A 12,888-nucleotide genomic window follows, 5' to 3' on the forward strand; every position below is an offset into this window, starting at 1 on the left:
ATGTTGTTGTCGTGTGTTTATGGGAAAAATGATCTAGAAACTAAGTGATAACCACCATGATGGTAGAAAGAAAAACAAGTGTAGCAACATCTGCCAAGTTTCCAGCACATTGCAGAAGGTAATTAAGTGAGGATGAATTAGAAAGAATGAGAAAAGTAGATGTAGAAGAACATAGTCGACTAAGAAGGGAACTTGAATATAAAATTTTAAATATGGGTAACCTGGTGGCTATAAAGGACAGAAAAGTGCCCTGTAGTTGTGCGTTTACAGCAAAGTAATTAAGAAACCAAGTGATGACCACCATAATGGCAGAATGAAAAAGAAGCGCAGTGACATCTACTGTGTGTGTGTATGTGTGAACTCTCTCTCTCTCTCTCTCTCTCTCATATATCTATCTATCTATCTATCTCCTTTTTGGTTGTATGTGTCTGTCTCCTCAGCATTCAGTCCTTCTGCACTCCTCGAAGATTCTTATTTCATGGCCAGCTTGGCCTCATTTTGCTGGACTGTTCGTATGTTAAACTGTAGAACTAACATGCACTGTACCTACGACTGTGTTTTTCTCTTGCCTGTTAACATCATAGTTTTTATGCGAAGCACTCAGATGTAGTGTATTCATATTATTATTATTATTATTATTATTTTTTTTTTTAAGATGCCTTGGGTGAAGGCGTATGTTCAGATAATAATAATACACACCCACTCACATTCTAGCATAAAATACGGCTTGCAATGCTGCATAGATTGCCTTGTAATTTGAAATGTCTGTGTGGGCTTTTGGTGTGCTTTCTTCCTTCTGTCACAAGTTGGAATGAAGTCTTCTCCGATTATTTATTTATTTTTTTAAATAATAAAAAATGATAAAATAATTGAGTTAAACACTTACTTCTTTTGACGTATGTGTACAGATTTATTTATTTATTTTTATGTTTTCCTGCTGCACCAGTCAGTGCTGTAATGCCGCTGTCAGAGTGTTTCCATGTCTTATCCAAAGATATTGTTCTTTTGACACAAAGTACAGTTGGCTTTCTGGTAACCTGCCTCGTGATTATTTGCACAGCCCCTTGTTTGTTTATTTTGCTTGTTCTTGGAGTTGAGGTTAACTGTGGACTTGATTTTTTTAATGTAATCGCCGGCTCCTTCATGTCACTAATCGGGGGTCCTGGTTTTACATGCACGCCACCCGATGTGATTCATAAGCTGTCTGCGTAATACCGACTAATCTCAAGCTTTAGTTTTTCCAAATGAAAGTATTGATAGTTTGTTTATTTGTACGTCTGATCCATTTCCATATGTTTGATGGTGAGCAGAACATTAATAACTACTGCTGTTTTCAAAGTGTCATCCAGGAGGTTCCCAGGTGCAGCCCAGGAACACCACTGGGGCTACTGGCATTCATTACTGGGTCACTGGTGTATCTCCTCAGTCTAATTGTGTAACTCGCCTTTTTTTCTTTTCGTATCCTGCATTCAGAAAGTACTCCTGTATGATATTTATATTTAGAAGAAATTCAGAAATGTGTTTTCTTTGTCGTAGTTTCAAACCCTGAACTTTCTTTTACCATTTTGATCTTAGTTCACCTTTTTTTATGTGGAGATTGTTCCTTAAATTGCATGTGGATACTGACAGTGATGAGCAGTGCAGACACGGGTGCAAATGACACCAACTGCTAAAGCAGAGCCGCTACTTCAATGCTACATTCATTTGTGTGCTGATTAGTAATAACAGGCTTAGCTGAGTGGTCCAGGGGTTCAGTCCTGCAGACCACCTTAACTGCTGGTGTTCATTCCTGCTGCCTTCTGCTTTTAACTGGACTCTTGCCTTTATTATACCAGCTGTTATTTTCCCAGTTTCTGATTTATTTTGTTAATTTAGAAATTACAAAGTGGGTTTGCTAAATGTTTAGGGGAATGTAGCAAGTAAGGTGAGTGTGTGAGAGAGAGAGAGATCATGTTTTTTACTTTCTCGTATATGAAGTATTGGGAAAGTATCGTAATCGTCCGAAGATTCGATGTCGAGATTTTCATGAATCTCGCCGTTTTAGAGCCCCCCCCTCCCCCTGACTTTCTCGCATACAAAGTATAGGAATCCTCCAAAAATTGCATTTCGAGATTTTGATGAATCTTGATGTTTTAGACCTCCCCGAGTCCGAAAATACCATTTTTGGAATTATGTCTGTGTGTGTGTGTGTGTAAACACGATAACTTGAGTTCGCTTTCACTTTGGTCAACCAAATTTTGCATACAAGTATTGGGTACAAAACATTGATTTCTATCAACTGTTAGGATATTTCTGTTAACCGGAAGTGGTACTTTGCCTTTTATTTATGTATCTGCAGAGTCTGATTTGTTCGACTTTTATAATAATTAATTCTGCGGTGGGTTGGTGTCCTGCCCGGGATTGGTTCCTGCCTTGTGCCCTGTGTTGGCTGGGATTGGCACCAGCAGACCCCCGTGACCCTGTGTTCGGATTCAACGGGATGGAACATGGATGGATGGATATATTATTATTTTGATTTGATGTTGATGGTTCTTTTAATGTACATTATATAAAAGTATAATCATTGTCTTATGGTTTACTCCTCAAATACTCATCCCCATATCTGAGTATACAAGAAAGTTTACGGGAGACCACTCCCGGTTTTTGTTCTTGCTTTTTAAGATTTTGCTCATTTTTTTTTATGTTCTGGTCATTTTAAGCTTTTATTAAAGCCATGGTACCTGTTGAAGATGGGTAGTAGAAAATATTTTTAAATTATTCTATGTCTTGCCCTACGTGTACTTTGAGCACCTTTCCTCAGTATTCACGTGTGTTTGAACGTCTCTTCACTCGTGCTCCCCTCTTGCGCACGTTCCCGTAAAACCCTCTTCTCAGTCATTATTTTCGAGATACCTTTCTCGCCTCCTATCTGGTTTTATACTTTCAGTCTTTGAAAGCGACTGTGTCAGCGTGTGTCTTGTTTCTTTGCTAACGTCTCCTCGCTGGCACTCCCTCTCTCGAGTGTGATCCCATAAAGCCTGTTTCTGAGACTCTGTCATTATTTTTGAGGTGCCTTTCTCTTCTCCTGTCCGATTTTATGCTCATCATCTTTTGAAGACGACTCTATCTACGTGCCCCATACTCTTTTACTCCTCCAAGTGCGTCTGACACTCGTGCTTCCTCTTTCGATCATGACACCAAAGTTAAACTGACCAATCAGATGGCTCTGAGAGACTGGACACACAAGCCTTAGTGTTTTATTATGTAGTTGATTGATTAGTACACAAGTGAATTTTATACAGAAGTAGCTGCTTCCCTTTAGTATTCCTTGTCATTTGCACCCGTGTCTGCACTGTTCATTACTACTAGTCAGTATTTGGATGCAATTAAGGGGGTTAATTAAAGAACATGGTAAAAGAAAGCTAATATTTAAAGATATGGCAAAATAGGCACACTTTTGAGTTTTGTTAATATATAAAAGTACTAGTACATGCCTCTGAATGCAAAATAAGAGAAGAAACAGACTCATTGAACAGTTAGATCATTTAGAAAGTGAGGCTGAACCATCTCTTTATGAAACTGGTTGGAATAAAAGCCATTCATTATTGATGATTATTGATGATATGATTCTTGTATAAGCCATTTATTATTGATGGATGTTCTTGTATTTAAACACGGACACTGCAATTGGTACTGCTTGGTATAAATTCATAGTTGCGAGTGGTGAAGCCTGCACTGGCAGCACTTGGTGCAGCACAGGTACCAACCCAACATGTGGAGCCAGTGTGTTTTAATAATAAATTGGAAAATTAGAGGTAGCTAGTGCTTACTGTTGCACTTCAAGCAGTTTCCACCTGTGCTGAATAATTTCTACATTTTAAGTTAGATACATAAAAGTTTGCTGTAAAAGTGAAGAAATTAACATTATTTTAGAGATGGTTATTTTGTGTTGTATCTGTAATCCAAAAAAGCCTGCATGGTTAAAATGTCCCAGGTCAGAGTTTTTTGTAATCTGTAATTTTAGGACTAATTTTTTTTTTGGTTCTGGATTGATACATTGACTTGACACAGCTGTTTGTTTATTTCATCCACCCATCCATTTGCCAACCCGCTGAATCCGAACACAGGGTCACTGGGGTCTGCTGGAGCCAATCCCAGCCAACACAGAGCACAAGGCAGGAACCAATCCTGGACAGGGTGCCAATCCACTGCAGGACACACACAAACACACCCACATACCAAGCACACACTAGGGACAATTTGGAATCGCCTAATCCACCTAACCTGCATGTCTTTGGACTGTGGGAGGAAACCCACGCAGACAAGTGGAGAACATGCAAACTCCACGCAGGGAGGACCCGGGAAGCGAACCCAGGTCCCCAGGTCTCCTAACTGCGAGGCAGCAGAGCTACCACTGCGCCACCGTGCCGCCCTGTTTGTTTATTTAAAAAAAAAAATATATATATAGTAAAGACTCATTCTAGAAGGAACAGACCAGGGAAGACTCAGTAATAAAACGGCAACTGTGACCGAGAGCTCTCCGACATGATGGCATAGCTTCGAATTAGTCTTGACCTCTGGTTTCCTCGGTGGCCTGTAACACACTGGAAGTGCACTCATAAATGAAGGTTAAATATTTAGTAAAATGTTTTGATCTTTCTTCTTATGGTGTTTAATTATTAATTATGGGCAATATTCAGTTTTATTTTTCCTTGAGACCTTTGACGTTCTCCTTGTGTTCAAGCATGCTGGCTTAATTGATAAGCTGCATTAAGTTTGTTTTGGAGGGCAGGGGCTGCAATGACAGACACCTTCTCAACTTGCTCACTCATGAAGCTTTTATTTCTATTTAATTTTATGTATGTGTGTACATATAAATAAATACATATGTATATATACGTGTGTGTGTGTGTTTATATGTATGTGTGTGTGTATGTATATTGTGATACAGTTTTTACTCATGTAACACGCACCCACGTGTAAGACACACACCCTAATTTTTACAAAGAAAATCGCGAAAATGTTTTGCCCCGTGTACGACATGCGTTGTGATTGTGTAGGAAGCGTTTAGGGCACGTTTTCCGCAAAATGCCCTTCTGTTTTTGTTGCATGATGAAAGTTTTTCTTTCTTCCGTTGAGAAAGAGAGAGAGAGAGAGAGAGCCCAAGCAGAGGAAGTAAACATTACAGAAAAAAATTTCCTCGTGTATGAGGCGCACCTGATTTTCTAATGCTAATTTTCGGGGGGAAAAAATGTGCGCATGGTACACACGTAAATACGGTAATAAAGATTCCAAGACATCATAAAGATTTGGGGCAGCCACCCGTATATTGTTTTTCCTGGCTGCAAAAGTTGAATTAAGTAGCACAACGTGTATAGTACAGAGTCCAAAACAGAACTGATCACAAGAGAGAAAGATGGAGGCTTTAAAAGCCCGTATAGGAGGTGACATCATCAAAAAGGCCGGAATCAGAAGTGATGTCAGCAAAGGGCCCGGCACCGGAAGTGATGTCTTCTGAGGCGCCGGAACCTTGCAGGATTTCAGGGAACTGAGAGAGACAGTCGGCGCGTTCCGCCGCCTCCTGGTCGGATGTTTTATTACAATTACTCCGGCCCTTTAGCTGCCTCTTACTCGCATGTGTGTGACTGTATGTATGTATTTATGTATATGTGTATGAATGTATGTTTGTGTGTATAAAAAAAATATAGGTATAAATGTGATAGTTATAATACGGTTTGTATATATGTAACTAGTAATCGACAAAGGGAGAAAATGATTCACATATCTTAAAATAGTTTTTTATTCCTAAGCTTTTTCAACAGCCTACCATGTGCGTATCGTCATCATCAGAGGCAATATGTGGCAAATGTGGGGGTGAATGGATCAATAAGGAGGGGTTGAGAGGGTGTTGGTCATAAAGTCTTTTTTGTTGTTGTTATTATTTTTTAGGTGTCCTCCTTTTTAAGCCTGCCCATGCTGGTTTCATGTGGAAGTATGTTAATGATTTATTCATAGATATGTGGCATCTGTACGTAGTATTTCAGAGAAACTGGGAAATGGTGACACCGTTGATCAAGGATGGAAATGCTGGCAAACCAACTAAATGACAGCTGACACGCACCATAGTTCATATCACCGAGCCATTATTATAATGTGTGTTGATGTGACAAACCCATTAAACCTTAAAAAGTGATGAATATGATATGCAGACTATATTTAAGTTCATTTTTAAGAGGGCCAATGCTGCGTATTTGCACTCCATTTTAAAGTACCAGTGCAGACAATAGATATTTCTAAATTCATAGAACATGCCTAACTTTTGAACACAATATACCTTACATGTGAAGAAATAACTTTGTATTGAAAAATGCCCGACTTATTCTTAACTCCTAGGCTGTTAATTGACATGAATCTTTTGTGTGGTTGAGTGGGTAATGCGAATATTTTAAAAAGACTGTTGAGTTTTATGCTACTGGCAGCTTAAGGTAAGCAGGCCGGTCTAATGCACTGCGCCCAAGTCCTCCTTGGCTGTTAAGTACCATTAATTAAACTTATCGCAGCCATCATGAAAGCTGATAAACGGAGCTTTGGTGTACACAATGGCTTGCCCTGTTTGGACACCATTAACACTTTCACTTCTGACACTTTTTTTTGTTTGGTGTTTTAAACATGATTGACAAGAAAAGCCTTTCATTTTATAAATGGTGAAAGTGGCGTCCGTTTATCGGTGCAGTTGTTACTTTAAGCCACTGAGTCCGTGTTCATGCTGTCGCTGATGCCTAGAATGTTCTCTAAGTGTATGAAACTGGATTGCGGAGTTGAATGCATTCCAAGATGGATTGGCACTTGGTTCACAGTTGGCTTTGACCATCCTTGATACTGAATGTTCTTTCTTTCTGACTATTCCCACCTCTTCCGATTGCGGTTATGTGCCAAATGTGTTGCTGGCTTTTGATAAATTTTCCAGTGTTGCTCATTTTAAAAAATAAAATTGAGAAATCTAATTTAGTCACATTTTATTGTATCTAGTGACATAAATTATGGCAAAAGTAAAGTGACATGCAAAATAATTCCTAAAATTGATACATTATATCATTTTCTGGCCCCCACCCCAATGATTTTAAGGAAGGATTTTTTCATTTATGCTGTAACTTTTGTGATTACTAGCAGAGGTGGAACACAACTGACTGAGGAGCAAAGCCAAGCAGAAAAGTTAATCTGATCATTAGCTGCTTTACCTGCCTGCCTGCCTGCCATTAAAACACACAGATTTGCAGGGATGATTCCTCATGATGAGCGTAATCTCTCTTTGATTATTTAAATAAAAATGTATATTATTGCCTAAGTAAAGCAAAAGAGAAGTTCTTAGAAGATTTAAATGAGGCCATGCAGTTTTAGCAGAATGATGATTTTAGTGTCCTTTGCTATTCCTGTTTAGTACTTTAATAGTTTGAGGCTAAACAATACTTCAGTTCTTGATATTCTAAAGGGGTTGGTATGGATAACCATCACAAAAGTGTGTAAAGGAGCTCTTCCTAGTGACGTTGGGCGAGATGGATGCTGCTGTCCTTTGATTTTAAAGGGCAGGAGGACTGAATGTCGCTAGTTCTGTAAAGAATTGTGTGGTACAGCCATGCCGCCGTTTTCACTTCCTACTTGGTGGTTTGATCACATTTCCTCCCCAGATTGTGAATAGTTGGGTGCAAAGAGAACACATTTTAAAAATTCAGTTTAAAATATGTAATGACTCCTGAGAAAGTTGTTTATCGAGTCGGCTCAAACAATTAGTTTCGTTTTTTCAGAGATGAAACTTTTATGGGATCCCTGTGGTGTCTTGGAAATGCACATGGAGGTCTGAATAAACAAGTCCTGCCCACGTTTATTGCCCTCAGTGGAAGTTCTTGCTGCTGCTTGCATCCCATTCTTGGTGATGGTAATTTGATCTCAGTGTACTTGTATTCGTTACAAGCCCCATTCTTTTTTTATTCTGAACTCACTAACCATAAAAAAAAGTCTGAAATAAAGTTCAGCAGTAGGTTTGCACAGTATACGTGAACTGGAAAAGTACCAAAAAAAGTGAAATTTTAAAATGGTACGGTACCAGCATTTCAGAATTTTTGGTACTGGAAGTAAACCTCAGTTTTCCTCTCAATGGCCCACCCTTTTCCCTTGACACGCTTGTATTGTAGTTGTGGGAAAACATACCTTTTGTCCATCCATCCATTTTCCAAACCGCTGAATCCGAACACAGGGTCACGGGGGTCTGCTAACACAGGGCACAAGGCAGGAACCAATCCCGGGCAGGGTGCCAACCCACCGCAGGACACACACAAACACACCCACACACCAAGCACACACTAGGGCCAATTTAGAATCGCCAATCCATCTAACCTGCATGTCTTTGGACTGTGGGAGGAAACCGGAGCGCCCGGAGGAAACCCACGCAGACACGATGAGAACATGCAAACTCCACGCAGGGAGGACCCGGGAAGCGAACCCAGGTCTCCTAACTGCGAGGCAGCAGCGCTACCACTGCCGCCCCATACCTTTTGTTAATTTCCCAAAACAAAAGTACACTTTTTGAGGAGTTCAGAACCTCTGAGGTGATAAAACACCCCTTGCTTCGATGCGATCTGGACTTTATGGGGGACCCTGCTGTCTCGACATGATCGGGACCTGACTGCTATCAAGAAGGTAGCCGTGTGTAGTGTGGCATGTTGGTGCTGCACACCAAGACCGCACACCAGGGAAGCTGGAGTAAGGTGGAGGCTTTTGGAGTTATCCTTTATTTGCTTCGGAATCATTTTGGTACCAGTACTGAGGTCCAAAAGTCAGTGGCGTAGCTAGAGTTCGTGACGCTCGGGGTGGGGCAGTGCTTCAATTTGCCACCCTCCAACATATCTGAAAATGTTAACCTATTTAAATGGAAAATTTAAAATGGCATATAGAGAAAAATTAAGATAAATTTTGCATAGATTTATTCATATACAGAGAAACAGCAATAATTTTTCACATATACTTATTTATAAGCATCACCTAGACAAGAATATAGTATAGACACACTGATGAGCCGTCTTCTAATTATTAACTTAATAAATAACGCTGCGAAATCCAGAACCAGTGTGGTGTACAAGTGATAGGTGGGGATGTTTTCTGCGCAGAGCAAGAACGCATTCGGATTGATAACGAAACGAAATTCTTTATTGTAAATTAGTTGTTTATCTTCCTAGAAATTATTATCGGTGTAATATTTATGTTTATTTTTGTTATTGCTTTATAAATTTCAACTGTTGTGTCTGATGCCATCACAGAAGGACAGTCTGAAAATTATTTTTGAAGCATTTGTGGATAAAAATCGGAGAATTTTTCTTTTATTCATGAGTGACATTTTTCTGAACCCTACTGCTCACACACAAGTTGTACTGAGCCTTTAGGCCGATAATGACGCCCCCAAAAATGTGCCGAACGGGGTGGACCAATCCCTCTCCGCCTGCCCCTAGCTACGCCACTGCCAAAAGATGGTATCCATGCCAGAGTCTAAATTTTGGTATCTTTCAAAACAAGTCAGCAAAGTGATGTATTTCTTAGTGCCGCCTCACGCTAATCCGAGACAGAGGCTGCGGGCCGAGGGTATGGGGAGAAGTGTGACGTCGGGAGTGGGGAGTCTGTCTACCTCGGTGTTTTGGAGTGTCACTTGCCTCCGCTTAGCTAATGGTACCGATTTATTTGCGTGAATCTAAGAGATGTTGCGAGCCGAGGAGCGGGAGGTGGGGCCCTTCTCACTCACACGCCAGTCTCCGTTTGAGTCGCTCTACCTTTCTCCAAGTGTTGGAGTGTAACTTGCCTCCACTTAGCTAGCGATACCTGTTTGTTCAGCAGACATTATCATCTACAGATTGTTAAGGAGTAACATTTGACGTTTTTGAGAGTGAGATCAGAGCTACGTGTGTTTTAGAGGGTAGCTGCTGATTGCCAGAGATATCACAGCCACGTGACGTTGGAGCGTACCTACCTTCCACTTGGCCAGAATTACATTTTATTATTATTTTTTTTTAAATTGATTTTTTTAAAAGTTTGTCCTGTTTCACATCTACTCTACGCAGGTGGAGCCACAGGGGACAGCTAGTTTATTAATAAACTGGGGTGCCTGTCAGCATAGTTTTATTTCTCCCTCTCTCAGGGTAATACAAGTGTAAAGACAAACTTGCAAGCATGTATTTCCATACCGGCAGCAGCGCTCAAATAAGCCAGGTGTTGCATATTGAAAATCGGTCAAACAGAGTGTTGGGATTACTACTGGTTCTTTGCTTGTGTATATATATTGTTGTTTTCTTTGGCTGTTTAAGGTCTCACTCAGGTCCTACCTAGAGAGCATGTGATAACTGGGAAAGATTTCCATCAGTTGTCAGAGCTGGTGGGAGGAGTAGTGAAGACGAGCGTAGTTTATTCTCTGTCTCTCCGATTGCTTTATGATTTGGCTATTGGATGGGGATCCCTGTGCTTATACTTTCTTCTTGCCACATTGTTTGAAAAGTTGCTCCATACCAAAACACAGTTGAAGAAGGGGAATCGCTGACCTTTTGATTTGTATTGATGCAGAACAGCATCTACACATCGATTCATAAACATGCCATCTGAAGTACTAAATGGCTTTAATTTCCATTATAGGATTGACGTGAGGCACCCAGTAATACAATTTAACCAGGGTGGCAGTGATTCATTTAAATGTGCAGCTCTATAGTAGGTATTGCTGTGATAGTTTTAATGTCCAAGTTTGTGTGTTTAGCATTTTATATGCAGTAAAATGCATTTAGCAGCTGCTTAACACCCATTATAGGAAAATGAATGAAATTGTAGGCATTGCATTACAAGCAAGTAGACTCGGACAGAATTACTTGAGTTTAATACAGAGTGATAAGAATAATCAGCAATTGCTTGTGAATGTAAAAAATAAAAAAAAATCCTTGTGTGCATGGAAACTTTGTTATCAATACTTCCTCTCTATGAAGGTCACTCTGATAACATTCATAGACAAAAGGAATATTGTAATGTGTGTTTGGCAGAGATATTGGATACATGTTTGATGTCCATCCACAACATTCTTCTTTGTGGCAGTATTTTTAATCATTTTTATTAAAGATAAAAGCAGCAGATCTTTATGTTGTGCAAACCTGAAGTTTAACCTTGCTGAAAAGGGTACATTTGTGTAAAATTTATTGATCAATCCATTTCCTGAAGTTTGTAATCAAATTCAGCAGTTAGGAGCTTATCCAGACTTGTTGGTGGGATACCCGTTTGTTCCAGGTTGACCTCTTGTATACATCTGTTCTTCCCTACACCAGACCAGTTTGGTGGTTGTTCGTCAAGTTGGTGTGCCTAGAGTATCCAGACAGCGTGGCCTGTGGGTATGGGGAGAGTTTGCAAATTTTGATATATTATTATATTATATTAATCAAAATTTGCAAACTCTCCCCATACCCACAGGCCATGCTGTCTGGATACTATATATAATATTAATTATATATTAGAGAGAGAGAGAGAGAGAGAGGTTGGGGGCATGCACAGATAACACTTTGCCACACACACCAAACCACCTGAATTGGGACCCGAATGCAACTGGTGACATCTCGGCACCACACTGGAGCAGTGCAAGTATTTTTTTATGGCGGCTGGCATGCCAATCCTCCCAACAAACCCCAAGTTTTCCCTGTAAGTTGGAGGATCTGCTTGCTGGGTTGGATGCAGGTTATTGTACCCAGGACAAAGCAATTGCAGGTTAAAGGCCTTGCTTAAGGGCCCAACGGAGTAGAGTCACTTTTGGCATTTTACAAGATTTGAACTAGCAACCTTCTGTTTCCTGGCACAGATCCCTAGTCTCAGAGTCACCACTCTACCCCATAGACCATAAGCACATTTGTTAAATATACTGTATATATATTTTAATTTTTTTTTTTTTTTTTTCCACCTCAAAGTCTGCGGTCATCGTTCTTGGGTGGAGAAGGGTGCAGTGCCCTCTTCAGGTTGGGGAAGAGGTGCTGTTTCAAGTGGAAGAGTTAAGTACTTTGGGGTCTTGTTTATGAGTAAGGGAAGAAGAGAGCGAGAGGTTGACAGACTGATCAGACTGGCATCTGGAGTTTTGTGGACATTGTACCAGTCAGTCATGGTGAAGAAAGAACTGAGCCGAAAGACAAACTTCTTGATTTTTGTCATGTTTTAGCTAGGGATTTTCCCTTGGCTGGAGTTCAAAGTCTTGTTTCATATCTCTTTTTGTTCATTATTGTTCCTTTTATTTATGTTTGATTTTGTTGAGTATGTGCATTATTTTTGTAGTTGATCTTGTACGTATGCTGCCTTGGCAGTGTTCCATGTCTTGTGTGGGTGGTCCCCCAAGAGGTGGGGCTATCTGCCTATTCACCATCAGGAACTATCCTCCATTATTTATATTTGGAGGGTCCTCTAAAGTTGTGGTTTATTTCTTTATCAATGTGCTATGGTAGTTTGTGGTGAGTTCTTGTACCTTTTATAGTGCTTTGTGAATTTATTGGGATTTTTGAAATGTCTTGCTCTATTTACCTTTTTTTTTCTGGATTGTGCTTTGGGACCCTCTTCACTTGATTTGCCTTATGTTTTTTTGGAAATTGTTCTTAAACAAACAAAAGAGGAATTTGTGAAAATAAACTTTTTATTCTATAAAGAATCTTCAAAGCCCCTTTTTGTGTCTAGCCAGGGATTTTGATGGTCCACGATGTGGATATCAGAAGTGCTTCTTTTTGGAATTTTATAGGAACTTATATTCTTTGGAACTGCTAGTTCATGACACATTTACTGGTCGATCTACATTCCTACCCTCACCTTTGTCCATGAGGTTTGGATAGTGACTTAGAAAGGTCACGGATGCGAGCGACAGAA

The 12,888-nt window shown here is 40.0% G+C and overlaps 1 protein-coding gene across 2 annotated transcripts in view; it reads left to right on the plus strand.

Annotated features, from left to right (window-relative positions):
- Positions 1 to 12,888, plus strand: part of dag1 (dystroglycan 1) — a 112,771-nt gene that overhangs the window by 11,908 nt on the left and 87,975 nt on the right. The window lies entirely within an intron of this gene.

Source organism: Erpetoichthys calabaricus, chromosome 18, assembly GCF_900747795.2.
Source record: "Erpetoichthys calabaricus chromosome 18, fErpCal1.3, whole genome shotgun sequence".
NCBI classification, from domain to species: Eukaryota; Metazoa; Chordata; class Cladistia; order Polypteriformes; family Polypteridae; genus Erpetoichthys; species Erpetoichthys calabaricus.